General features: G+C 37.3%; 1 protein-coding gene and 1 long non-coding RNA gene across 5 annotated transcripts in view; both read left to right on the top strand.

Annotated features, from left to right (window-relative positions):
* Positions 1 to 22828, top strand: part of LOC103092202 (uncharacterized) — a 28235-nt gene extending 5407 nt beyond the window's left edge. Inside the window, exons 1-2 of the long non-coding RNA XR_468232.3 lie at positions 1 to 21205; positions 22548 to 22828. The exon at positions 1 to 21205 is cut by the window's left edge and continues 5407 nt beyond it. This is a non-coding gene — a long non-coding RNA (uncharacterized LOC103092202). The remainder of the gene's footprint in view (positions 21206 to 22547) is intronic.
* The window catches only part of WDFY2 (WD repeat and FYVE domain containing 2), a 197553-nt gene that overhangs the window by 19236 nt on the left and 152797 nt on the right, over positions 1 to 25520 (top strand). The gene's annotated exons all lie outside the window — the stretch shown is intronic.

The raw sequence follows: 25520 nt of genomic DNA, 5'->3' as shown, positions 1-25520 counted from the left end.
TTTGTTCAAGGATCAACTAATTGATATGCTGTTGAAGGAACTGAATTAAATCCATATTGACATTTTTTCTTATAAATGAAACCAAAAGACACTAAAGAAGCTCCGTTTGGAGAAGCAGTATTCTTTTCAACTGATTTAAGCCAGCTTTTCCTAAGCTCCTGCCTGCTATGCATGCAGGAGATCTAGAGACAAAATGGAAACAGTCCCTGACCTTTGGGAACTTACATTTTACTTGGAAAAACAAAGTAAATGCAAGATGCATAAGAAGCAAATACAAAGGGGGCACTAATTCCTTTGGAGGTGAATAAAGATGTCTTGTAGTAGGTAGTACTTGGACATTGAAGGGAGCTGGGGGTTCCTAGGGTAGCTAGGTGGTGCCTTGGGTAAGAATGACAGGCTGGAGTCAGGAAAATTCATCTTAAATCTGACCTCAGATACTAGCTGTGTGACCCCAGGCAAGTGACAAATAAAAGCAACTCTGTAGGTTCTACCTGATGTTCATCAGATTATTAAAGATGATAAAGGAAATGATAAATTTTGGAGGGACTTAAAGAGAATGGACACATCAGTTCACCATTGTGAAGGTGTGAATTGGTCCAGGTATTCTGGAAAACGATTTGGAATTGTGCCCCCAAAGTAACTAATCTATGCTTACCTTTTGCCTCAGCTCTCTCACTGCTAGGCCTGTACTTCCCAAAAGATTAAAGAAACAAGGAAAGGACCAAGATACACAAATATTTATAGCAGCTTTCCCCCCCTAAATTGGGGTATATTAATAATTAATACAATAGAATATTATTGTCATAAGAAATGATAAAAGAGATGGGTTTAGAGGAACCTGAGTAGACTTGTATGAATTGATGCAGGAGGAAGTATTCAGAACTAGAACAATTTATATAATAACAGTTTCATAAAGACAAATAACTTTGAAAGACTTAAATTCCAAACAGTGTAATGAACAAATATGATTCTTGAGGAATGATAATAATCTATACCATCTACCTTATGTTAGAGAGGTACATCAAAATGTAGAATGAATGAGACATATGTTTTTGGACATAAGGCAAGAATTTATTTTCCTTGATGAGATATATTTGTTACAAGGATTTTTTTTGATGGAGATACAAGGGAGAGAAAATAAATGCTTATTAACGGAAAAATAAGATAATTTTAGCTGTGTTAAACAGAGGGTAAAATAGAGATATTTTATGAAAAACTTGAGACTACCTTCCAAGCTAAATGTGCATGTACAAAATGGAGGGTGGAGAATGTAAAAGACTAGATTGGAAGGCATATTTTGGGATCAGGAATTGAAAGTTTGGTCAACATGGCAGACATTGGCATAAAAATGAAATTGCCTTTGCTTGAGAAGGAAATCACTAGTTGTTAATTGGAGGATAGATAAGTTGTCAGATCACCCAATTAGAACAAAGATTAAAATAAAATACCAAAGTAAGAGAGATTGAAGGAGAATAGAAAAGCTCTTTCCTGATTATAGCAGTCTAACTTGACTAGTTAAAATAAGCTATTAATTCTGCAAAGATAGTAAATAGACAAAATTAAAGGCATTGATTCTAACAGTCATTTAAAGTGATAACCATTATTAGGACACCAAGAGAACCATGTAGCTTGAAACTCTTGCACCCTGTAAATACTTAATCTCTTTTCTGCTTGATCAGAAAACAAAATAAAGTATGTGGGAACAAGGACTATCTTTGCTAAACTTCTGCCTTGCCTGGTTCTTGTACACAGTAAGTGCTTAACAAATGTTAATTGACATGAAACCTACTCATAAGGAAGTCAAAGGCCAGAAATCCTTTAGACTGAAATTTACTTCATATAAAAATTAGGCTCATTATGTAAATTTGAATGAGGTAAATAGAAGACTGAATTGTTTTATTTTTTTTAAAACCTTTACCTTCTTTCTTAGAATCAATATGGTGTTGGTTCCAAGGCAGAAGAATGGTAAGGGCTAGACAATTGGGGTTTAAGTGACTTGTCCAGAGTCACAGGAAGTGTATACAGCCACATTTGAACCCAGGACCTTCTGTCTCCAGTCCTGGCTCTCAATCCACTGAACCACTTAGCTGTGCCCATGATTTGTTTGAAGAGAAACTTCACCTAAGCCAGATAATTCTAAGGATATTTTGCAGAAGAAAGGACAACAAACAGATGATAAATAGGACAGATGTACTTACAACTTTATAGTGATAAGTATTAATTAGTGATAATGATAGTGTATCACATTTACCCTCTAGGTCAGGGTCCCCAAACTTTTTACACAGGGGGTCAGTTCACTGTCCCTCAGACCGTTGGAGGGCCGGACTATAAAAAAAACTATGAACACATTTGTATATGCTGTCTGGGATAGCGGAGGCTGCAGCACTGGCTGTGATGGGCCTCTCACACCTTGTACAGGTCCATCACCACTACCACTATACTGGGCAGCAGTATACACCGTGCGGAATCCCTTCCCCCAGATCACCGCTCACCATGCTGATGTCTTCCACTGTGCAGCCACACAATCCTTTGCGGTGCCTCGTTCTCATTCAGTTACTCTCAGAACAAGGTGCCATGCAAAGGATTATGTCACTGGAAATAGTATTGTACGTGAGCAATACCACGCTTTGCGCCACCACCACATATAGTGCTCCTCTCACTGACTACCAATGAAAGAGGTGCCCCTTCCGGAAGTGCAGTGGGGGCTGGATAAATGGTGTCAGGGGGCCACATGTGGCCCATGGGCCATAGTTTGGGGACCTCTGCTCTAGGTCTTAGTCCCCAGTATTGTTTTTTGTCCTTCCTTTTCAGAGGACCAATGACATCATGGATTGTTATCTTGTGCATTAATTGGCTTTAAGTGAGGTAGAGCTGCATGAAGTTGGTCCCCTTCCTCTCTTCCAGAGTCATAGAAGTCTAGTTGGCAAGAGAAAAGTCAGGTTGCAGTGGATGACCAAGTTCTTAAGTGCTCCACAGCACCTACTTCCACTGCCTTCATGGTCATTGGAACAAATTGTTCTCATCTGTCCATTTCTTGTAGCGAAGTCTTCAGTCCCCAGTGTAGTATGTGAGGAAATAGTAATGGTACTTATAATTAGGAAAAGCCATTTAACCTGGTCAAATACATCCTGAAGAAATCTAAGCTAGATGCACTTGGATCAGTTTTTAAGCTACTTCAAGGAGAGAAAGGTTTCATAAGAATGGAAATGCCTACAAATCCTTCTAAAAAAAAAAAGACAACTTGGAAGATATGACATACTGTTGAATATACTTCTTTAATCTTTATAAAAATCTTTATGAGAATGGCCTATCCATGTAGGCTTAATGAAAATGTGAAAAGGAAACAGGCAAGCTTTGTTCATCCATTTTCTATAGCAGCCAACACAGAATTGACTGAATAGTATAAAGAATATAACATCCCATTACAATCTTCTATTGATTTAAAAAATCTTTTGACTCATCAAACAGAAGAGTCTTAAAAACTATCTTTAACCAAATTATAAAAGACTGACAAATGTAACTTTGATAATAACTTTATTCAGTGATCCATAGAATATTAGCACAAAATGAAGTGTCAAACTGGGAGTCATAAACTCCCCAAAGATGTTTCTCTTTGTTACAGAAGAGGCCTACATAAAAGAAAGATTCCTCCTTGATGTTAAGGTTATCTAAAACTTCAGAGACTATCAAAAGATCTTCTATTCACAGATTTCTTTGTATTGATTATATTGAACCTCAGGACACTACAAAGACTCCCATGGCAGACATAGCAAGATGAAAGAAATTGGTTTAATCATCCATTCTGAAATTTTAAAAAAGTGGAAAATAGCCTATTGCCAAAATTAGAATATGCAACTATGGTGAAGTCCATTAAGATAAATTTGGTGTGTATGGATGTGTGTGTGTTCATGTTTGTTGTGTCACTGGCTACTGGTGATAAATATGCTTCTGAGAATTGGGGTCTCAGCTTACCTTCCAAATGATGTAACTGACCTTTAGCATTCTGATTATGTTGGTCCAGATTGTTTAGGGCCATAGTTAAGATGGCAGCATTAGTGACTGTAGTGCAAAGGCCTCCAGCATTACCTCTCCTTCTCATCCTATTTTTCCATGCTCCTTTCCTAGAACTTCCCACCCCTGAGGACTTTTTACTTTACCTCACATAAAAGTTGACTATACAAGTCATATATTATGTAAAAATTAAAAAAAAAGAGTTGTCATTGTACCAATGCAGAAGTTACAGACAGATGGTTCTGTGAAGGAATATTAAATTATAGGGTTGGAATAACTTTGTAAACTGTGTTTCTCTAGCAATATGTATATGTTGGTTGAGTAAGGTAGTGATAATGAAAACTAAGCAAAAGCAAAATAGGGATTGCGGGATAAGAGAGTGAACAGAATTTGTCACTTTTCTGACAGTTTGTGGTTTTTTCTATTCTCTGCAAACTGTTTATGTAATACTGTACTTTTCATGTTCAGTCATTCATTTATGCTTCATTGGATTGCTTCCTAATTAGCACAATTCCTATTGCTCTAGAATTGACCATATGGATATTTCTACACATTATTTAATTAATGTTAGGCAGTAAACCTTAGAGTTTGAAATACTTTGTCACCAGTGGTGGACAATCATCTTTGAATTCTACAGTATATTCATGGGACCTTTGCTTCTTTTAATCACAATCCTCTTGCTATTTTGTTCTCCTGGGACCTGTGGGCATTTCTAAGGTCATTAAAATTTTTTTTTTACTTTATTTTTCTTTATTTAGAATATTTTTTCCTAAGGCCATTTTCCACTCAAATTGAGCCTTGTGTGTGGGAGGTGGAAAGGCCTTTAAAAGTTGGCCACTGGGGTAGCTGGGTAGCTCAGTGGATTGAGAGCCAGGCCTAGAGATAGGAGGTTCTAGGTTCAAATCTGACCTCAGACACTTCCCAGCTGTGTGACCCTGGGCAAGTCACTTAACCCCCATTGCCTAGCCCATACCACTCTTCTGTCTTAGAACCAATACCCAGTATTGATTCTAAGATGGAAGGTAAGGGTTTAAAAAAAAAAGTTGGCCACTAATAAAAAAAATTACTTCATCAGGTTTTGAGTCAGGTTGAACTGTATGAATTATGAAGTGGCAGGAATGTGACAGTTTTGTAGGGAGAGTAAGAATCAGAAGACTTGGATTCCTGTTTCAGCCTTACTGCTCAGTAGTGTCATCACTATATTTCTGTCCTTATCCATAAAATGTAGGTAAAAACCAATATTGATTATCCACAGAATTTGTTTCCAAGTATGAAGTGGGGAGCCAGGTGGTGAAGTGGATAGAGTGCCAGGCTTGGAGTCAAGAAGACTCATCTTCCTTAGTTCAAATCCAGCTTCAGAAACTTACTAGTCATGTGACCTTGGGCAAGTCACTTACCACTTCTTGCCTCAGTTTCCTCATTAATAAAGTGAGCTAGAGAAGGAGATGGCAAACCATGTTAGTACCTATGCCAAGAAAATCCCAGATTTGGGTCCCAAAGTTGGATAGCACTGAAAATGACTCTACAACAACAAATCTTTTAAGTGCTATATAGATATGAATTATTCTTGTTATAAGACTGTGTTGGCAAACCTATGGCATGCATGCTGGAAGGGGTTGCTCCCCTTCCCCTCTCCATGTGCCTGAGGGCATTTCTCATATGACCTACACCTCTGCCCAGCAGCCCAATGGGAACGCTTCCTCCCTCCTCTGTCTGGGGTGGGGGTGGGGGTGGGGGTGGGGGAGGCACATCACCATGCCATGTGAGAGTTGCAGTTTGGGCACTTGGTCTCTCAGGTCTCTAAAAGGTTTGCCATCACTGGTATAAAAAGTCATCATCAAATGGTTCTTGAAAACTCTGATGGAGTCATATGTCTGCCTTAATCTATAGGCTCTAGGGAAGTGCTGCTATAATTACCCATTACTTATTATTCTACTGCTTATTAGAAGTAGGCAGTACCAGCTTATTCAAATGAACTAGTTTGTAAGTGATGGAACTATCAGTGTTGAAATTCATTTTGTTTTAAAGCCTAGGATAACCCTAGAACTTTTAGGGACCTTTATTATAGCCCTGAGTGTATTTGTAATAAACTAGGCAAGTTTAAAGAACATCTATAGTATGCTTTCTGGGGCTACTCCCTCAACTCTTACATTGTATGACCAGTCCTTTCCTAGAGGGTAGATACCAATATCTTAGGGTTCTAGGGGTAACTTAGAGGGCCCAGATTTCTAATAGTGCCCGTTACAAGCCCCAACTGGTATGTTTTCCATTAAAAATCATACTGGCCACATTTAAGTAACTTATATAAAAGGTATTTACTAAACAGGTGTAATAAAACAGTTGTTATAAAATATTCTGCTTGCCTCTCCCCCGTCTCAAACCAGGGGCACGTTCCCCCCCCCCACCCCCCAAACAAGAAGTATCTGAGGATAATGGTTTCATACTTAAAGTACAAAGGTCATGAAGCACATGTGTAGACAACAGAAGTATGAGTCCTTCACAACTGCTGGTGACTAGCAGCTCTCTTTCCCAGAGACAGCTAGGTGGCATAATTGACAGAGCACTAGATCTGAAGTCAAGAAGACCAGAGTTCTAATATACCCGTAGACATTTAGTTCCTATGTTACCCTGGGCAAATCATTTAACCTCTGCTTCAGTTTTCTTTACTGTAAAATGGGGATAACAATAGCCCCTGCCATGTAGTAGCCACTTAATAAATGCTTTGTCCCCCCCACCTCCATCAGGTATACCTCTTTTGAGCCTAAGAGAGTTGAGGGAAAATCCTAATTGAACTTGAAACTTGTAGAATTTTCTAGAATGAACCTCTTCTCTTTTCTTTTTAATAAATCTCCTCGTAACTACTCATTGTGAGTTTTTAGAACTGGTTTGGACTTGGAGCAGAATCCCAAGTTTCAATGAGTTTGTTCATCCAAACTTACATTTACAGTAATTTGTTGAATTCCTGAGATTTGTGGGTGTAAGCCCTACTATACCTTATGACTGATTTTTCTTTTGGAGAAACAATTTTGATTCTGAACTTAAAGTTTGGTTTATTTTTTTAAACCCTTACCTTCCATCTTAGAATCAATACTGTGCATTGGTTCCAAGGCAGAAGAGCATAAGAGCTGGGCATTGGGGATTAAGTGACTCGCCCAGGGTCACACAGTTAGGAAATGCCTGAGGTTAGATTTGAGCCCAGGACCTCTAATCTCTAGGCCTGGCTCTCAATCCACTGAGCCACCTAGTTGCCCCTTAAACAATTTTTAAAAACGCATTTCCATATATGAAGCAGAACACAATTGTATATGATACCATGAAATCTCTATTTCATGCCACTTTTCTTTCTTTTTTTTTTTTTAATAACCCTTACCTTCTGTCTTGGAGTCAATACTGGGTATTGGCTCCAAGGCAGAAGAGTGGTAAGGGCTAGGCAATGGGGGTCAAGTGACTTGCCCAGGGTCACACAGCTGGGAAGTGTCTGAGGCCAGATTTGAACCTAGGACCTCCCATCTCTAGGCCTGGCTCTCAATCCACTGAGCTACCCAGCTGCCCCCTCATGCCACTTTTCTTTAAAGTATATATATTATGTGTATGTATACATATATAATGTATGTAATTCTGCCATTAATTTAAAAACTTTGATGTTTCTTCTTTTTTTTCTAACTTCCTTCTGCTTTGCATTAAAAAAAGTTACAGTGGTCCTTTTTTTTGGGGGGGGGCAAGGGTTTTCTCACTAAAATGCATACCTTGGATATGGGATATCCACTAGTCTGCAACTTAGCAGGCATAACAAAGTGCTCAGGCCAGATGGTTTGGTATTCTTAGTTGTCTTTGACAGCCTCTTGAGAACTACCAGAGGCCATACCCCAGATGTTTCTTTGCTGGATGTTTGGGAATGTAGATCACAGGCCATAGTAGGGGAGGCAGGTTTGTTATCAAAGTTGTCTTTAGTAGCTGGGTGTGTCACTTTGTTTCATGCATCCTGACTATTGTTCCCAGAAGAATTTGGCAAACATAGATATACCCAAGCACAGGCATGTTATATTAAAAATGAGACAGCTTTGCACTAATCCTTTAAAAACTTCCAGAAGACACTCAACATTTAGACTTTGAATTTAGGCATTGCAGTCAGATGGTCATATGAATTCACACTGAAGCACTGACATTTTTAGTATTTGTGTAGATAAGATTAAATTTTTGTATGTATTTTTGAACTTAAAAATCCTCAACAAAGATAATCAAATATATAAACAAGAAAAAGAATTGTGTAAGAAACTGAACTATTATGCATAGCTTGCTTTTTAACGATTAGTCTAGTGTTTAGTTAAAGGTCTAGTGTTTAGAAAGCTGAGCCTGGAGTCAGGAAGACCTCAATTCAAATCTTGCCTCATACTGTTATTACTAGTTTTGAACCTGGACAAGGTATTTAACCTTTGTTTTACTTCAATTTCCTTTTCTATAAAATGAGAATGATAATAATGGCAACTACGTCTTAGGGTTGTTGTGAAGATCAAATGTTATAATAATTGTAAAGCACTTAACACGGTTTCTGGAATATAGTAAGTGCTATATACATGTTACCTATTATGGTTATTATAATTATATTAAAATTGAATACGGTAGTAACTTCATTGTTCCATTTGATTGTGCCCTTCTCTGTGCATCTTTTTGTTTTCTCCTATGAATTCTTAGAAAATGATTTGATTATGTTTTTTATATACCTTTCACTATCCCCACCCAGTAGAAGCTTTCATTTGTAACAAATTAGATAAGAAAATTATTCTGCAATATTTTGACATAATTGGCTTGTTGCAAATAAAAATAATAACAGCTAGCATTTGTATAGAACTTTAAAGTTTTCAAAGTGCTTTTAATATATATTATCTCATTTCATCTTCACAATTCATTCTGAAGTATAGGGGCTATTATCCCCATTTTCAGACTAGGAACCTGAGGGAGACTGAAGCTAAATGACTTGCCCCAAATCATAGAGCTAGTTAGCATTGGAGGCAAAATCTAGACTCAAATCTTTCTCATTCCACTTGCCTACCCTGGTGACAAAGCTGTGACCCTTTGGTATTATCCTTCCTCCCCTTTCTCCCTACTTTTTGGTGTTGTGGATAGTGCTGTATTTGCAGTCAGGAAGTCAAATCTTGACCCTGGTTCATTATGTGTGTGACAAAGGGAAGATCACTTAACCTCCATTTCCTTATTGTAATATACTTACATTAATTACCTTAAAAGTATTGTTCAGAGGTTCAAAGGAGATAATATATGTGAAGTACTTGGCGAACTTTTAAAGTACTTATATGAAGGTCATTCATGATAGTGTTGGTCTAGAGCTGTGATTGTTAGGAAACTTCCTCCAATAAATATAGGTGGTACAATTTTTTGTTTTACCAGTTATCTGAGTCTCTGGGAGATAAGAGACTTGCCTAGGTGAAATAAATGGTAGGGATTTGGGGATGGGATTGGATGTTATTTAGGCTGGTATCAGAAGAGTAACCTGGTTTTGGGAAGGCCACCCAAGCCCTGTGCAGAGCCAGACCCTGAGATAAGACACATAAAGAACCCTATGTTATAAAACAACTGCTGTTGAATAAAATAGGGACAGGTTAGAAGGAATTTGGATATAACTTACTCTAATAATAACTCCCTATACCTCCCCAGATCTACAAATCTCTTCACAGAGATTGCTTCTGAGTGTTTCCCTACTCTACTCCTATACTCCCTATATAACCCCAAATTACTGTACTCAGCTAACACTAAATCCCCCTTTTGATGATCCTTAAGGAAAAGGTCTGTGTGCAAGTCTCCCAGGGTCCAAGGATGGTCTCATGATCAGCTGTCAGGTGTCACAAGAGCAGCACAGGAATTCAGCAGATATAAAATAGCCAATAGGGTAACAGGATAATCCAAACAGCAGGTAGGATGTGAAGATCTGGCACTCAAATGCCACAGGGAACAATCTAATCTCCTCAGGTCCACCCAGAGAGAGAAAAGCCACAGCCCCCAGGCTCAACTGTCTCTTTCCAAGAGTAGCTGCTTTACTTCAGAATTCCAGAACTCTGAACTCTGCTGTCCATCTGCAAACACACACTTAAACTTTTCCTGTAACAGAGGGTAACATGACCCTATGTGGCAGGCAGAGATAGTATTTGAACCCAGGACTGCCTCTCTACCCATTTTCCCATACTTCCTCTTCATGGTAGCATTATTATTCTATTAACTCAATTTATGTGAGATTTCCTTGTTTTGGTGGCCATTTTGGAGGCAAATCAGTCTTAGGAGTTTCTTGCCCACATTTTTCCATTCATTCTTGGGAATAGTTGAAGGGTGATGGGATTTGAACTCTGCCATAGATATGAGCAATCAGCTCAATCAATCAATAAAGATTTACTAAGTGCCTATTATGTACTAGGCCCTGTGCTAAGTAAAGGAATACAAAAAGACAGTGCTTGCCTTCAAGGAACTTAAAATCTAATGAAAGCATGTTTGTTAGTGCTTCTTCCCTTCTCTTTTATGAAGCTGTTTTTTAGGTAGAAGAGTTATTTGATTGCATGATTATATTAAGTAATCTTCCAATTTAGAAATTTATGATTTCTGACTGGAAGTTTGTTGCATTTACTAAACTATGCTAATTCAATAGATACCACCAGTTAGCCAGATCTCTTTTATATATCCCTATATTTCTGTTCATTGAGCTGTCTCTGGTAGGGGAGATACTTTGAAGATACCACATAGACAAGCTTTGCAGGATTACATTTGGAAAAGAAGAATGCCTTTGAAGATATGAAACTATGCAAAGTTTATCAGTCTAGAAGAAAGGAAAGATAAGAGACTCATTTCCTGACCTTGGGGTAAAGGATTCATATGCAGACTGGGACACACATTTTTGAACATGGCCAATAAAGTAATTTATTTTGTGCATTTTTTTTACAAGAATTCTGTTTTTCTTTTTTCCTCAATTGGAAGTGGAGAGGGAGAAAAATAAATGTATGTAATTTGAAAAGAAAATTTAATTTAATAAAAGGGAAAGAATAGGTTAATGATTATAAAGTTATTTTTATTCCTCTACCACGTAATGTCATTGCTCTAATGGAGAAATGACTAGGCTACAGGAGTCAAGCCCTAAAGGCCTGTCACAACTCCACTACTTATTTGCTGGGATGACCTTGGAGAAATTAATTAACCTCTAACCTAGGTTTTCTTCCAAGAATTCCAAAGTATTTGAATGGGAAGGGACTTAACTTCAATACTTCCATAGATCCATGATCTTATCTAGGAAGGCCGCTCCTTCCTTTATGTAGTTTTCCACCTGCATGATTTCATCTATAATTTTTCATTCTGTCCCATTTTTGCCCCCATCTTGTAGTAAATTCTTCAAAGAGGATCTACTCAAATCATTGGAGACTTTCCTCTGAATCTTTACAGATTTTCAATATGCAATTGGTGGAACTCAGAAGACAGGTTTGAGCTGGATATATGTGTGAATATAGAGTATAATGGAAGAAGAGAAGGGGCCTAGGATAAAACCTTGTGGACAAAACTAACATTTAGGGGGCAGGATATGGAATGATGAGTCAGCAAAGGAGACTGGCGAATAAGGGAAGAAGTGTCACAAAAAAAATGAGGAGAGAATAATTAACAGTGTCAAAGGTTGAGAACTGAGAAAAAACCATTAGATTTTTGTAATTAATTTTTTGCATTAATAATTTTTGGAAACTTTAGTTGACAGTGATGATATCAGAAACCAGATTACCAAGTATCTAGTGAGTAAGAAGGAATGATATGGTGGTAAGTACAGATCTGGCCTTTTTAAGAAGGTTGAAAAAGGGAGGAGAGATGTAGTATTTCAAGGGATGGTAATCTATTAAATTTATTTAAATATTAGGAGAGACTTGGATATGTTTGAAGACAGTAGAAAAGATCAAATGTACATGAAGAAGGGTTAGTCTTGACAAAGAGAAGGGCCACCTCTTTTCAGAGATTGATGAAAAGGTTGAGAGCTGGATATTATGTGTAAAGATTAAAATTTAGGGGAGATGGGGAGACTGAGGCAGGTAGAAATTAGTTTCTCTCTGCAAGAAGTATTATATTTTTTAGAGGTTTGTTAAAGGTTAAAGATTAAAGAATATACAAGTAAGAAACATGTGCCTAGGCCAGAGGCCTAGACAAAATAACCTCACATCACGCAAGAGACGCTCCTGCTGCAAAATGGAAGTCCAAAAGACCCAAGAGAGAGACTCTCAAAAGCCTTTGAATCAGCTTAAATACCTTCTCGATCTCGGCCCAGGTGAGATTACAAGGCATTCTGGGGAAGTGGAGCAAAGGCTCATGGGGATTGTAGTCCTGTATTCGAGTCTATTTTTTACATTATCCCCGTATGATCATTTTTGGAAAAATTAATTTCCCCCAAAAGGATCATAAAAACATAATAAACATAAAAGATTACAATAGTGTGAGGATAAGAGAAAAAAGAATAAAACCAATAATTGCTGAACACATTGACAAAAAGCCGTTAGGGGGAAGTCCCCTTTGGCATAAAAGTATACATACAAATAAATGTTCAATCAACCATACCCAAAGTTCAATTTTGTGCAACTTGTGGTCTGGAGGCTTCTTCATGGTGGCTTCTCCAACAGTTCAGTTCTGGATTCAGAGAGGTAGCATCTTCTTTACCTAAAATTCTTCTCAAAAGGAATTTAAACTTTGCAATTTAAATAATGATTTTTTTTATATTCCCCTGTGTTGTGGGTGATTGAAAGATTCAGAATCAGTTAGGGATGCATGGCTGAAGTATGAGGTATATGAATCAATTGGCAAGAGATATTAAAAAGACATCAGAAAATCCAAAAGAAAAGAAAAATTTCTGGATGAAAAGATAGACTATCAAAGTCTTATGTGTAAAAATTCCAAGTAGAAGAAAAATAAATCTATAACAGGTCCTTCAATCAGGGCCCAATCAAAATGATCTAAGTAATGATGCATTTACCCAGTCAGTAGCCAGGACTACAGAAAGGTACCACACTATGAGAGGCAGAAAAGGGGACCAGATTATAGGAGCCAAGGTTTCGGGGATTCTCGTCTGTGAGTATCTTCAGAGTGAGTGTGGATACAAGGAAAGCCTATGTCTTAACACATGTTAAACATAGTAACCTCGAGTCTTCACACTAGGTTCAAGACCTTTGTATTGGCCTAGAAGTGCATCAATCCATCCTAGATTGGCCTTTCTTTGGCCCTATGAAATGGCTCTTGTGTGTATCTCTTGTCCTGAAATCAGACAGAATCATTAAGCAAAGTCCCGTAATTTATTTAAATAATTAGTGGCATCATTTTTATAGTCACAAGCCTTTTGGGCATGCTCTGACAAATGTATCTTACACTTGTAGTACTGAAAAATCAAAAGGTTAAAGAAAATCTTAATTCTGGTGACATGTGCTTCAAATATAAAAAGGAGAGAAAAAATAATAAAAAAAACTGAGTAGAAGGCAAATGAATTGAACAAGGTTAACAATTTTTTCATCTTTAAAAATACAGTAGTACAAATATGTAGATATCAAAATCCCCAAAATTCTCAAAAGCCCAATTAATTACAATAGCAAACAAACACACTTTCATATTTCACATAAGTTGCTGTATGACATTTTTAAAACCTATGAATTGATGGACATTTGTCACAATTTTTACAAACATAGCAATCCTTCAACCTTGGTATTTAAACATATTTTTTAAAACAAAGTAAAACTCATCTTGGGTTTAGAACATAATCAAGAAATCTATATATCATTCTGGTAGAAGTAAAATAGTGAGCTGAAGAGCATAAATAAAGGGGTGCTCCTTTTTCTTGGAGGCTTATAGGGATACAAATGCCCTGAGATTAACTGCCCAACTTCCATTCACATGTGGGAAGGTTGGGGGTTTATAAAATGTATTTCACTTCAGCTAATGGGCCTTACCTCGTGGTAGGGGCAGGCAAAAATAACCAGATTGTTAAAAAAAAATTCCAAAAATCATATTTAAAAAACCTTTAAAATGAAATCATTTGAGGTATTTAGCACATTAAAATTCCAAAGGTTGTTAATACAATTATAACCAGTTCTGAAGTCCATCTATCCTCAGCAAAATAGAAAAAAGCTGTTTTTTTATATATGGGCTTATTCACAATAATATTTGTTCAACACAGTTATAGGGGAAAAACAACAGAATTTCAAAACTCAGTACATTCAAAATAAATTCAATCAACCTTCAGTTCAAGCAGAATAATATTGAATCCAGTAATATATGAACTTAAAATCACAAAGTTAAACCTTAAACAAAAAATGCAATAGAATACAGAGATTTTTATAAACCATTGGAGTCTGAAATGCCTTAGAATATAGCCTTTAGTCTCTTCAAAGTTCCTTGGGTTCTTATCCATTTAAATGTCTATTGTCTGAAGGCAGAGTAGTAAGAGCTAGGCAATGGGTTTCAAGGGACCCGTCCAGGGCCCCATAGCTGGGAAGTATCTGAGGCCAGATTTTAACCCAGGACCATGCTCTCAGTTCCCTGAGCCACCCATTTTCAAATTCAAAGTTGAATCTTTGGGCTGAATGTTTCTTCTGGCACGCAGGTGAAATCAATGAAATTACCAGAACAGTCAAAAATCCTTTTAAACAGCCCATTGCTTTTTAAGTTTCTGTTTGAAAAAATCTGTTTCTTCTCCTCTCCCTTTTCTCTCTCCCCTGATATGATCCCCCTGTGGCCAATACCCCCATCCACGTGGAGGCTTAGCCTAAAGGAAAATTACCGGGTCTCCTTTCCCTCTCTTCTCTCCCCTCTGCCCACCTGGCCAATACTGTTACCAGCTGGTCACAATGAGTCCTCAGCAATCTGCTCCAAGGATCTGGGTGATGAGCCGGCTGGGTCGGAGGCCAGATGGGTGAGAGACAGACCGCCAGGGTGGGTTGGGCCGGGAGCTGGAGCACAGCTCAGGCACCAGGTGAGAGGCCAGGAGCAGAAGCAGGAGCCGAAGAGGGCCACAGGCAGGAGATGATCAAGACGGTTTTCTAAAGAGTATCTCGGAGAACCTTGGCTTTAAAAAAAATTCTCTAGGCTAAAAAAATTTTGAGAAGTTCTCATCCAATCTAGTGGTCGCCATCTGTAAAGATTAAAATTTAGGGGAGATGGGGAGACTGAGGCAGGTAGAAATTAGTTTCTCTCTGCAAGAAGTATTATATTTTTTAGAGGTTTGTTAAAGGTTAAAGATTAAAGAATATACAAGTAAGAAACATGTGCCTAGGCCAGAGGCCTAGACAAAATAACCTCACATCACGCAAGAGACGCTCCTGCTGCAAAATGGAAGTCCAAAAGACCCAAGAGAGAGACTCTCAAAAGCCTTTGAATCAGCTTAAATACCTTCTCGATCTCGGCCCAGGTGAGATTACAAGGCATTCTGGGGAAGTGGAGCAAAGGCTCATGGGGATTGTAGTCCTGTATTCGAGTCTATTTTTTACATATGTTTGGGAGTTTTGAGATGAAGAGATAGGGAGAAGAGTGAATTCATGTCAGATGACCTTAGTTTTTTCAGTAAAATAAGAGACAGGGTCCTTCAGTGAGATGTAGGTGTAGGGATAGGTTTAGGGAGGAAATAAGGTTTGGAATAGCTTTATTAGGGAGTGAGATTGGGAATGAATTAGGAAGGAAAAAAAGAACTGTTTTGCTATAGCCTAAGCCCAGTTTTGAGGTCGTATATTTTTAATATATCTAATTAGGACAGTTGTGTTACCTCCTTTTCAGTTCAGCCGTTCATGTGTTGGATCAAAGAAGACATTTATATAGTGAAAGTCATCTAGAATTGAGGTTTGGGTTATGGACAGTGTAGAGTTGAAATAGCCAATAATGGAGTCAAGATTGAAAAGGAAAGAAAACTGAAATGAGTGATTAGGAGGTTCTCACTTAGAAGAAGTGAGGCATGGGGAGTGATGGAATGATAGGAGGTTATAGTCAGATGGGGAAATGTCAGAGTTTCTAATAAGGAAATGGAACATTAGTGAGATGTAGTGTGTGACCATCCCTGTGTGTGACTAAGGTGAAGTAAAGGAATAGTTTATGGAAACTGAAATGAAAAGCATCTTTTAACACCTAGCTTTTGTTGGAACATCTCTAGCAAAAGGGAATTCTTTTTTTTTATACTATCGGGCTTAAGTTTAAACTCCTTATAACTTGTATATTGCTTTTACTCTAGATAAAACAGAAACAGTGAGTGGTATTTTAACTTGTCTCACACTTTATAGAATCAAGATTCTAGGCCTTTTTATTTTGTTTTGTTCTGAAACTTGGCATTCCTGTGGAGGACTGTAGGCAGACTAGGTAACTGCTGTCCTGAAAGACTGGGAAATTCTTTCCCATAGAAAACCATCTTGCCTCTAGGCATAACAATGGAAAACACCTGCTCAACTTGATGCAATTAATTATCCTATTAATATATTACCTTTCCTCACAATATTCCAATCATAACTCAGTTGCTCTGCCCCTCCAACTACTCTGTGCTTCCCTCATTTGTCTTCCCACTCTGTACCATCTCATTTATCTTTTTGTCTTCTTAATCCAGTATGAGAAATTATAAAATATTCAGTTTTTGTCCAGCTCAGCTTGGAGAAGAACTCTTCTATGTTAATAGATTAGTGTAATCGTAGTCTGAAAAGTATAGTTACTTGGTCATTCATCAAAGCCAGCATTTGAAGTTGCAAAGAAAATTTCTCCCCTTTCCTCTATTCCCAACACAAATTCTGGAGGAAATTGAATGATGGGAGGAAAGTACCTCAACCTACTCAGAAAAACTAATTAATTTGATTTGAAATACATCTCCCCCTCAACTCAGCTGATATAAAAGATTATTTTGCACTGACAGCCACATAATCTAAGAACCAATGTAATTAGTTTTAGATGATGAGCAGATAAGGGCAATGGGTGAGCAGTTAAGGGTAATATTCGTATTATTTATTCATGATACTAGTTACCTGCCAGGATCTGATAATATACTGTAATCCAGTTACACTTGAAAATTAAAATGTAGGAATACCCTCCTTTCATCAGAAAATACTTTATAGTAAATTCCCTTTCATAATAGAAGTAACCTTTTTTTTTAAACCCTTTCTTTCTGCCTTAGAATCTATACTACCAATCTCAGTAGTTATGTTTCAGAGATGCCCACAATAGGTAAAAATCTGGAAAGTAGCAGCATTCACTGCCAGAAGCCTTAGAAGGTGCAGAATGTTTGGGGTGGCATAGGGCTTGAAATAAATTTATGAAAACTTCACAAAAACAACACCACAGAGCAACACTTGGCTCAGTGAGTGATCAGATAGTGATATGAAGTGGACAAGGAGAGATGCTGAACAATGCACACAGGGCAGGAGAGCTAACAGACCGATGCAACAATCACTGAGCCAATCAGAGCTCAGGATACAGAACACAGTGCTGTGGTTGGTTGCCTTTCATTACATCAGCCATTAGTGTGACGTGTACAATCTCATGATGGCAAATAGTAGTAAGATATTAATCTGCAAAATCTGGCTATATAGTGAAAACCCATGATATAGTGAAGCCCTGATAAGTGAACTGCAATATTGTGAGGGACAATATAGTATTGGTTCCAAGACAAAAGAGTGGTAAGGGCTAGGCAATGGGGGTTAAGTGGCTTGCCTAGTGTCACACAGCTAAGAACTGTCTTAAATTCAGATTTGAATCTAGGGCCTCCCATCTATCTCTAGGCCTGGCTCTCTATCCACTGAGCACCCAGCTGCCTCCAACCTTTCTTCTTTTTGTAGCAAAGTTTGTCTTTTTTGTTTCAGTGAATCTTCAACAGGAAAGTCTCAGTATGCTAATAGATATGCATATATTTGTGGGTAGGACAGATAATAACTTTATTTTGCTTTTTTAAAAACGTTACTGCAACACCAATTACAAAGTCAGCAATCAGTGCTAGAAAGAGTAGTTAATTGATTTTCCCCTCCCCATTGCTTACTTTCATTTAGCATAATCAGTTTATTTTTTTCCCTAATTAGACTTTTACTGCTGTCTCCATTTATAGGAAGGGCAAAGTGCATCTAAATGATCAGATGTAATCATTCTTCACCCCTTAACCTTTCTTGAATCTGATCTTTTTTTCTGCACTTATGTGGCTACTACCCTAGTTGGGTCCCTCATCTCTTCTTACTTGAATTACTGAAGTAGAATCCTAATAGAGCTCTTTTTATCCATTTCCTTTCCTCTCCAGTTCATCTATCCTCTACATAGCTGCCAAAGTAATTTTTCTAAAACATAGATTTGACCATTGTTATTTACCTTATTTAAAATCCCCAATGTATCCTCTAGGACAAAATATAAATTTTTCACCCTGGCATTCAAAATCCTTTACCATCTGGTTCCCACAAACTTTTTGAGACTTATTTCACAATACTGCTCTACAAACACCATATGTTCCAGCTGAACTAGCCTGCTAGCTGCTTCCTGAGCTTAGCATTCCATCTAGAGTCTTCGTGCTGTTTCCCAAGTCTTCCCCAATACCCTCCTCTCACAGCATGCATTCATTCTGCCTTCACTTCTGACTCTTGCTTGTGTCCTCTGATTCTTCAAGGCTCAGTTCTGGTGTTCTGAGTTAATAAAGTTCTAAATTTAGCTTAATAAATATTGCTTGCTTGATTGGGGTCACTTTCTGAACAAAATCTTTAATGATTTCCCAGTTATATTGTTCTCTCCTTCCTAAAATTACTTTTTTAATTGACCTACCCTGTATTCATATTCCCCTTCCCTTCTCCCCTTCCCCCTCTCCCCCCAATGTATGTATCAGAGTGGAGAATTTGATCTCAAGTGTTCTTGACTCCAAGGCCAACTGTGCCATACTGTCTGCATTGGTAGAGAAAGTTTCCTTCCTTCCTTCCTTCCTTCCTTCCTTCCTTCCTTCCTTCCTTCCTTCCTTCCTTCCTTCCTTCCTTCCTTCCTTCCTTCCTTCCTTCCTTCCTTCCTTCCTTCCTTCCTTCCTTCCTTCCTTCCTTCCTTCCTTCCTTCCTTCCTTCCTTCCTTCCTTCCTTCCTTCCTTCCTTCCTTCCTTCCTTCCTTCCTCTCTTCCTCTCTTCCTCTCTTCCTCTCTTCCTCTCTTCCTCCCTTCCTCCTTCCCTTCCTCCCTCCCTCTCTCCCTCTCTCTCTCTCTCTCTCCAGATATGGAGGAGACTCCAGTAAAGGTGGAGTCATATTGGCCAATCTGATAGGGGTGAAGTGGTACTTTAGAGTTGTTTTGATTTGCATTCATCTAATCAAGAGTGATTTGGTACATCTTTTCATATGATTATTGATAGCATTGATTTCTCCATATGAAAACTGCTTTTTCCATTTGTCAGTTGGGGAATGGCTGGAATTCTTATAACTTAGTTCTCAATATATTTGAGAAATGAGATCTTTATCATAAATCTGTTATAAAAATTTTGACCAGTTTGTTGTTTCCATTCTAACCTTGGTTACAATGGTTTTGCATAAGAAAATTTATTTAAATTTCATATAGTCAAAGTTATTTTACATCTTATAATGTTTTTCTATCCCTTGTTTGGTCATAAATTCTTCCTTTCTTCATATATCTGCCAGATAAACTATTCTATGTTCCCTAATTTCTTTATGGTATCACCCTTTATGTCCAAATCATATATCCATTTTGACCTTATCTTGATATAAGGTGTGAGATATTGGTTCAAAGTTTCTTTCACCAAAGTTCCCCATACTGATGAAATTCCAGGCCTAGAAAAAGATATCTAAATAAAATAATAACATCTTGAAGGTCTCATCTGGCTCCAAAATTTGATGATTCTAATTTTGCTTGTTTTTTTTGAGGGGATAGAGGCCCTATGCAAATAGAATTATATCTTCTTTGACATTCTCCCCAAAACAATCTGACCTTTAGAAAAGAGAGTGGAACATTGATTACCTGGAACTATATACTGTACTAGACATATCTTATTTGAATGATTTTTAACAGGCAATTATGTTGCCCCCTTATTCAATGGAAGTAGCTCTACCTCTATGCTAAGCAAAGGCACAGAAATGTTTATTAGCTGTAAATGCACTAGAAAGTGTTTTCACTGTACTGGATGTCAAATCTTTCTTGTAAATGATTTCAGGGTTCTCAAAGTTCCAGGGATCTAGAGAATAAAGTTTTGGGTTTTTTAAACCCATTATTGGTTCTAAGGCAGAAGAGCAGTAAGGGCTAGGCAGTGGGTGACTTGCCCAGGCTCATACAGATATGAAGTGGCTGGGGTCAAATTTGAACCCAGGACCTTCCATCTCTAGGCCTGGCTCTCAATCCACTGAGCTACCTAGCTGCTGCCCTAGAGTAAACCATTTTTAAGTGGGAAGGTTAGGTATTGAGTAATGAAGCTTATTTGCAATGTAGTACACATTTTTGGAAAAAAAAACTAATGGCTGGAAGAACACTTTTAAATGACAATTTTTGTGCATATATATTTGTATACAATTTGTTTTTTTGTAAATAGACCGACTCTGTAGCATTGGGAGGTAGCATGGCCTTGGTTGGAGTCAACAGCCCCCTTTCTGAGTCCTAATGATATTGACTAACTGTGAGTAATCCATTCATTGGGGAATTAGGAGAAAAGTACTTTGTTAACCTTAAAGCTTTCTATAAATGTGTTATTGTTATATTAATGATTATATAATCATAATAGATAAGGGCCCTGAGGTACAGTAAAAAAAAACCAACAAAAAACTCCACTGATTTGGTAGCCACATAATTTGGGTTTAAATCTTCACTGTACCATTTGCTAGTTGTATAACTTTAGGCAGGAACTTAACCTCTCTGGGCATCAGTTTACTCATCTGTAAAATTAGATTGAACTAGGTGACCTCTAAACCCTTTCCAGCTCTGGATTTCTGATCCTATGAGCATTTAGAAGTGTTACTTCATCTGTGTCTCATATACCTATCCCTGTCTTATACTAACCTCTCTTGTGACTCCTTATAACCCTTAGAACAAACACACACCCTTCTCCCTAGATTCCCCACTCTAGTATGTCATAATCCTTTCTGTTACAACATTGCTCAACTAGCCCAGCCAAAGTACATCCACTGCCATGTGATATCATTAGGGAAACACTTCTCTGATTGGAAGAGACCATTATAGTTGCATGGGATGGGAGAAAAAGTGTGGGTAGGTAATGAGTAGGAATAAGATTGAATAAGTAAACATGAAACATCAAATGCCACAGAGGGCTTGGTGTAAGAATCAGAAGTTAGTATGATATAATGGAAAAGCAAGAGAGATTTAGATTTAGAGAATCTGGTTTTGAAACTCAGTTTGATATTCTGTGTGTGGTTGGGCAAGTCAGTCATATCATCTTTGTGGGCTATCTGTAAAAGGAGGCTATCAATTTAGGTGGTCATGGAGGTCTCTTGTAATCCTTATCCATGTTTCCTTCCTAGGGTTATTTTGTGAATGTAAGTGAACATTAAAAAAAAAAAAAAGATTTTATTGGTGTCTTTTTTTTAACTGTTGCCTAGATTTCAGATTTCCCTTATATCTTTTCCATCCCCCTCCCAGAAAGCCATTGATTATAACAAAGAATTCTTTAGAAAAAGAAAGAAAAAGAGCAAAATATTATCAGTATATTGAAAAAGACAAAACCCTGTTATATGTAGCATCCTATCCCAGTAGAGACTAATGTCTACAAAGGAGTGTTGGGAAGAGTCTTTTCATTTTTCTTTGGGGACCAAGCTTCTTTGTAATATTTCAGCATTCAATCTCAGTTACTTTGTATTTGCTTTTTCCATATTCATTATTGTAGGAATTGTATGTGTTGTTTTCCTGGCTTTGCTTGCTTCCCATTTCATCATATTCATGTCTTGTGCTTCTCCGTAGAACTCATTCACCACTTCTTACATTACAATAATATTCCTTTTAATTCATGTACCAAAGTGTGTTAGATCATTCCTTAGTCGTTTTTTATTTCAGGTGTTTGCTATTCTAAAAAGTGCTAATATAAACATTTTGGTGTCTATGGATAATTTTTATTGAGGAACAGTTTTTCTTGGATTTTTTTGGTTAGTGATTTATATATCTTGGATATTAAACCTTTATCAGAAGATGATTATGCAAAGAATCTTAAAATTTTTATGTAATCAAAAACATCATTTCCTAAAACTCGTGAAATTCCTAGGGTTATTTTTGTAGATGGAGTCAATGGTGACATGCTTGATTAATTCACTATAACAATTTTTTTTTCCCATTTTGAACTTCCACTGGTGGATAACATCTCTACCTCATTTCCATTTTTACTGATGTTAGAATGAATGAGGGAAAAATAACCTAACCCTCTTCTCTCTCATGAGAATATGGTTCATTCATGAGATACCAAAGACACCCTAACTCACCCCCGTGAAAGAGAAAAGCATAACAGCTTCATCCTAGATGTTACATTGGTTAAACTATAGAAAATATTTACTATGTCTTTATCCCTTAGCTTTTTCTGGTTGTATGTGTTCTATTTCCTAAGTGCCATCGGATTTGCATAGGAGAATTCTTTGGTTATGCAGCTATGTCCTTCAATGTCATCTGCAGTCATGGCAAACTGAAAAGTTGGTATGCTTTCTGACATTCACCTTGAACTGGAACAAAATTAACAAAGAAGAATCTGGATCCCTTTATGCTTTGCTGTTAGTTGGAGCACATGACTGGTTACAAAAAACATTTTCCATTCACATGATTTCCATTTTGGTGAAAAGAAAGAAATAAAAAGGGCCCAAAATCAATGTAATTGATATGGGATTATAAACAGTCATTGTTATGTTTCTCTTTGAATTGGGCGGTTGAATTACCAATACTTGTCTTTAGGAATATTTATTAAAGTATATCTTGAGTAAAAAACTTGTCAATTTTGTTTTCTTTTTATAACAAAACTAATATGTATGTATTTATGAATACTGAAAGCTTATTATGAAAGGTTATTAAAACACATGTTCCCTGCTCTCAGATACCTTCTTTGTGTTTTATCAGCCTTTTATCATGGCTATTTTGAAGATGAGATTAACTTCCCCTGCCCATTTTTAGATTTAATCACCAGAAAATTTTTCTAAGGACACTACCATAGATTGCTTTTCTGTTTTTGTTTCTTTGGAGTTTCTTTTTGGAGGGATAGGGAGTAGTCATTCTTGTGATTTTATTCCATTACTGAATTTTTTGAGATTTGGAGTGTTTTTTGATATCTGTGAAATGGTCATTTAGCCAGTAGCAATTCAGTGTGGTGTTATATACTTTAACCACAGTATTCTATTACCATCACCACTACAATACTGCCTGCTTCTGGAAGATCTGCAAAGCATGTTGAAGTAGGTAAGAAACATTATTATTCTCTTTGAACAAACTGTGGCAAAGAACTGGAAATTATGGGGATGCCCATCATTTGGGGAATAGCTGAATAAGTTGTGACATATGATTGTAATGGAATACTGTTTGTGCCCTAAAACAAGGAGCAGGTTAACTAAAAACAAACAAAAACAAACATGGAAAGATCTACATGAAATTATGAAATTATGTGAAATGAGCAAACGAAGAGAACATCATATACAGTAACAGAAATATTCACTGAAGAATGTCTACCTCAGAGAAAGAAATGATAAATAGAAATAAGCAAAACATAGTTTTACTTAAACATACATACATATATATATATATATATATATTTTGGGGGGGGTGAAGTTAAATTTTCTCTAGTGAGGGGAGGGAGTGTGGGAGATATACCTGGGAATTTTAATGTAATAAACAAAGCAAATTAGTTAAAAAAAAAACCAATGAACAGTTTTACAGAGATCTAGTTACTTGCTCAGTATATCACATAACTAGTCAATATTAGAGACCAGAGGTCCTGGGTTCAAATATGACCTCAGACACACCCTAGCTGTGTGACCCTGGGCAAGTCAACTTGACCCCCCATTGCCTAGCCCTTACCATGCTTCTGCCTTAGAACCAATACCCAGTATTGATTCTAAGATGGAAGGTAAGGGTTTAAAAAAAAATTTTTTTTTTTAATTAGAGACCAGATTTGGACCCAAGTCTCTCCTGTCTCCAAGTCTAGCCCTCTTTTCACTACATTGTTACACTCTAGTAATAATACATTCTACCCTACATTTACTTAGTGCTTTGTAGGTTTCAAGCTCTTTCAAAATGAATTTTATACATTATATCATTAGATTTTCACCTCTGCCTTAGGTGATTTGTTACAGTGTCTCACACAGCCAGTAGGGATTAGAAATACCAGGTTTAGATTGTAGGTTTTTTGATTTCTAGTTCCATGCTCTCTCCACGACTCTGCTTGTCTATGAGGTGGTGTCCTTCAATTGTTTTTAGTCATGGCCACTTGACCCCATTTAGAATTTTCCTAGTAGAGATACTGTAGTGGTTTGCCATTTCCTTCCCCAGTTTGTTTTATAGATGAGGAAACTAAGGTAAACAGTGTTAAATGACTTGCCCAAGTTCACACAACTACTAAGTGTCTGAGATCATATTGGAACTCATGACTCCATTTGAACTTCCTGATTGCAAATCTGAAACTCTATCCACTGTGCCCTAAAAGACAACCATGATTCTATGTAACTTTCATATTAGAGGTGAAGAAATAAATGTGTTGCCCAAGGTCATCCAGGTAAGGGTTGTCATTGGGACTCCAAGATCCAAGACATTGTTCCACACAGTTTTGTTTTAGTTAATTAAGCTGTTATTTCTACCTCAGTAGGCCTAAAAAGGTAATGAATATGATTCTTCAAATTTTTCTTAATATAATATGGAGAAAATCCTCAATTTGTCCTTAACCTCTAATTGAACATTACTTTCATAGTTTGATTAATATCACAGTTCCCTTTAATACTAATTATAGACTGATGACTGAAAATAGGGCTACGAAGTCTCTAGGGCATTCTCACCCCCAACCAGTCATTCATGTGTGTATGTGTGTGTGTGTATGTGTGTGTGTGTGTGTGTGTGTGTTTAAAATAAAACCATTATTACTTTTTCTGTCCTACCCTACCTTCAACTTCTTGCCTTTCTCTCTTCTGGTGGGAAGGGTTCTGGCCCAAGGTGCTAATCTCCCCACTGCCTTTATCTCTCCTGAACTTTAAGCAGCAGCCAGAGGGAAACTTTCCCTTTTGTCTTTGTTATCTTCAGTGCCTAGCACAGTGCCTGGAATACAGCAGGTGTCTAATAACTGTTTAATGTTGAGGTAATCAGCAGAGGAATATTGAGAGGTTACAGATTCTCTTAATCCCTCAGGGACTTCTTTCTACCCTCTCAGATTGACAACTCATTAATCTAGAAGGACTAGACATAGTACATGAATAGATAGCAAGACAAAACTGAATCACACCAAGAATCCTGACTCCCTAGAGCAGAGTGGACAAATGAATCTTTTTTAGTTCATTTTTTCCTCCTATAATTCAGGAAGGCACACTGTATCAAGTAAAAATAAACACAGATG

Source organism: Monodelphis domestica, chromosome 4 (assembly GCF_027887165.1).
Source record: "Monodelphis domestica isolate mMonDom1 chromosome 4, mMonDom1.pri, whole genome shotgun sequence".
Lineage (NCBI taxonomy): Eukaryota > Metazoa > Chordata > Mammalia > Didelphimorphia > Didelphidae > Monodelphis > Monodelphis domestica.
The sequence above is the reverse complement of the archived record's forward strand: the minus strand, read 5'-3'. Positions and strand labels throughout refer to the sequence as shown.